Here is a 4,019-nt window from a genome sequence, read left to right as displayed (position 1 = left end):
ATCCAGTTTCATGATTAATGGCCATCCAACACTGGGATTTCAAGAGAGAGAGAGAGAGAGAGAGAGAGAGAGAGAGAGGGAGAGCTTATACCTACAAGTGAGGTTACATACAATCAGACAAACCCTTTTATTTAACGTTAAAAATGAACAAAACCCTAATGAGCAATGAATGTGAGACTTTATTCCAATGGGCAAGCTTATGCCCAACAATTTTAATCCTCAACTTGAAATATCATGATTTTACACCAAAAAAAAATATATATATATATATATATATATAAATATCATGGACATGATGTGACTTAGACATGCCAGAAAGGATTTTTTTTTTTCAACATGCCAGTTAGGTTTCAAAAACCAATATAAATATTTTAGTTTATTTACTAAAATACCCTTGTCAGATACATGTTATTGTTGTAACGCTTTTGACATGTTGCATTTACATTGGTAGTGGACATTCTTCTCCTTATTTCATATTGGACCTACACAAGCCTTAGCCCAAGCCCAACTCGAGCTTGGAGAAAAACCTCTGCCCGACTCATATTATCTGCATTTGGTGGACCTATGACAACAGTTCTGTTCCCTTAAATACCAAAAAGAATACACATTAAGTTCTATAACCAAAGAAAAAAAAACACATAAACTTGGTGGGGCTGTGGGGACCCAACAACCAGCTATGGAGCATCTCATTCTAATCCCATCTGATCTGTAAGGCTAAGACCCTTTACTTTTTGCTTACCGTTCCTTGCTTTTCTCAAAAAAAAAAATTCATTTTTCAGCTTTTGTTTTGTAAGCTGAGCCCTCTTAAAGCTCCTTTATTCTTATTCTTTATGGGTAGTACACACCCATCAAAGCCTTCACTTTGACTTCAAAGTTTTGGACTCAGACGCACTATCCCTCCCTCTTCCACAAGAGAGGTATGGACAGGCATGAAATGACCTCAACTTGATCAATACCATATCTCAAAGAAAGCTTCCTTCCATCCATCTGACTTCCAAGAGAATAAGAACAACACAACAAGCTAGAAGGTAGAAGTTAGAACAAGAGCTTCAAGAATGGAAGAATTCGAATACCATGAGCTCTAAGTGGCACCGACAACTTCTCCCTATCGGTGCTTGTTGGGAAAGGAAGCCATGGATGTGTCTACAAAGATATTCTAGGAGGTGGCAAGCTAATCGCGATTAAGAAGCCTTCGATCGGTCTTCAAATCCTTCAAGACAACTCCAAACTAGATAACGAGATTCAGGTTCTTTCTTCTCTACATAGAAGCCCTTACCTTGTAAACCTGGTTGGAGTGAGTTATGAAGGCTCGACTCAGAAGAAACTCCTTGTTATGGAGTTCATGCCTAATGGATCTCTTCATGACTCGCTCCACAACCTGTCTACCCCTCCAAACTAGTCGAAACGCTTACATGTGGCTCTACAAGTCGCCCGAGCTGTGCAGACACTCCATGAGTCCAGGCCCTCTATCATTCACAGGGACATCAAGTCAGCCAACATTTTGTTCGATTGCAATTGGAATGCCAAGTTGGCAGACTTCGGCCTAGCAGTCAGTCAAAGAGAGTCAACTCAGAGAGTTCACTCACTGAGTCAACCAGCTGGTACAATCGGTTACTTAGACCCTTGTTACACTACACCAGGAAAACTGAGTACAAGAACTGATATCTTAAGCTTTGGGGTTGTATTACTAGAAATCGTAAGCTGTAGGCGAGCAATCAAAGCCGGGCGAGATCCGGCTTCTATTGTTGACTGGGCATTGCCGTTGATCAATGGAAATCGAGGAGGTTTCGAGGTATGCGATACAAGGGTCGCATTACCCGGTAACATGGAGGGCACGATACGTTGCCTCCTCAACATTGTTGCATGTTGTTTATCATCCAATGATGAGTGTCGTCTTTCGATGGCAGAGATAGTTAGAGTATTAGAGACCTATGTGGTGAGACAAATTCGATATCCGGTGTGGCAGAGCCTTCTCGAAAGCATTTTTTCACGGCGAAAACGGAGAACAATGACACGGACGGCCACGATAATATGCACAACACATCAAGTAGACATTTGAGTGGATCATTCAAGAGGGAAGATGTTGGTAAGAGAGGTTTTAGCCGAAGTGTCCTTCAATTAAAGCACAATAGCTCAACCCGGTCAGGACTCGCCTATTCAGAGTCATGAGTTGAGATGAACTTTGTGAAGGAAAACAACGCGACAACCTGCACGCACACGCACGAAGCAATCCAAACAGAAGAATGCCAAAAGCAGGTGGGAGAGCATAATTATTATTCCACATAAAGCTTTGTTTAATGGGCTTTGCCATTCCAGGCAGCGGCTCACTTTTCTTTTCTTTTCTTTTTTTCATTTTTTCTTTGGGATTAGAGATTCTATCTCTGAATGTACGATTGTATAATACTGTATAGAAGATAAAAGAACTTGAAAAGGAAGAATGGGGGAAGGCCTAAGAAGAAATTGAAGAAATTGAAGAAATTATTTGTCCCCTGCACGAGATCTTTGGATATTGTGCTTATGATATGGGCAAAAATTAAAATAAATTGAAGTAGATTAAACCAAAAAAAAAATCTTCAAATAGTATCCGTATCTTCGTCGATCTATATCGATATCATTAGCCACTAACATTAATACAGTGTCAATACCCTATCGATGAAACAATACGAAAAAGGGGTAAAACAATCAAAAATATTTTTTTAACAAAAATCAGAGGTAAACATACCTGATGCAATCCACTCATGCTTATATTGTATCGGTATTGTATGATCAATTTTAAAGGTGACTTGATACTTGATCCGATATCATGCATTTTATTTTTGGCTAAAAATGGATATCGATGCCTTTGGCCTGACTAGTTTCGCTGGTCCATATTGACCCCACAATTACATAAATTGGGTCATTAACAATACCATGCACTAAAACCATGAATTTGACCCATCTTATGCCAATTCGATGTTGATTTCCTTTACCTTAAAAAAGTAGTTTCTATTAAAAAAAAAAATTAGAAAAATAGTTTTAGTGATTGCATGCATATTGAGACTTGAGTGTGATATATAAATATTATCTTTGTCATGGAATCATTATAATTTTTTCTTTTTTTGGGTAATTGTCATGAAATCACTTTTTTCTTTTTTCTTTTTTCTTTGTTATTTTTTTTTCTTTTTTCTTTTTTTTTAGTAAATGTCATGGAATCACTTTGTTATATATACTTTCTCTCAACTGGAAGGTGATACATATTCTCAGTGGCTTGGGTTTATTTGTTTATTTGTTATTTCATATTTAAGGGTGTTAATAGATTCGGTTTTGATCCATTTCAAATATGATGGGTAAAAACAATAATCGAATTGATAATTTAACGATTCCAATGTCCAAAGTTAAACAAGTTAAATGGTTTCAAATAATTTCTAGTCAAACAAATTTTAAATGGTTTTTATTAGTTTTAATTTTTCTTTTGTTGCCGATTTCAAGTTCACAAAATTGAGTCCAATTGGGAACGAGCCTATTAAGATGTTGCTGAGCTAGCCACGGAATCTAGGCCCAAACTGTGACTTGAGAAATAAAAATAGGGTGAAGTGTTCCCTGTATGAGAGTGCAGCTCCGACGCCTAAGCAAGACCAAATCAATGTGCTCCTTTTTGTTCAATCTATTGGGTGGGGGCAGGGATCTCATATTACAAGGATCAGGAGACAGAGAGAGAGACAGAGAAGGGCACAAGTGCAGGCACTGAAGTTACACTTCTGATAGAAAATTTTCTTCCTAAAAACAATTTCAAACAATAGAGAGTACATATAGAATGCCAAACTAGCTAATTTTTTAATCCGGTTAGTCTGTATAATCGGTTCAAGGGCACACGGGTTCGAGTCAATTTAAACAGTTCAAAACCAATGATTTAAATGAGTTCACTTCTTAAAACTAAAATCGAACCGTTTATTAATGATTTCACCATCCTAGCATAAGGGTGTCAACTGATATGGTATCTAGTATTTGGTACAGTACAGAAGACCAAGAGTAGACAATTT

General features: G+C 37.6%; 1 pseudogene; it reads left to right on the top strand.

The window, feature by feature from the left end:
• The first annotated feature begins 882 nt into the window (after positions 1-882).
• LOC122063865 lies at positions 883-2,570 on the top strand (annotated as a pseudogene).
• The last annotated feature ends 1,449 nt before the right edge of the window (positions 2,571-4,019 follow it).

Source organism: Macadamia integrifolia, unplaced genomic scaffold (assembly GCF_013358625.1).
Source record: "Macadamia integrifolia cultivar HAES 741 unplaced genomic scaffold, SCU_Mint_v3 scaffold1481, whole genome shotgun sequence".
In the NCBI taxonomy this organism is placed as follows: Eukaryota; Viridiplantae; Streptophyta; class Magnoliopsida; order Proteales; family Proteaceae; genus Macadamia; species Macadamia integrifolia.
Note: the sequence above shows the minus strand (reverse complement) of the source record. Positions and strands in the feature narration are given on the sequence as shown.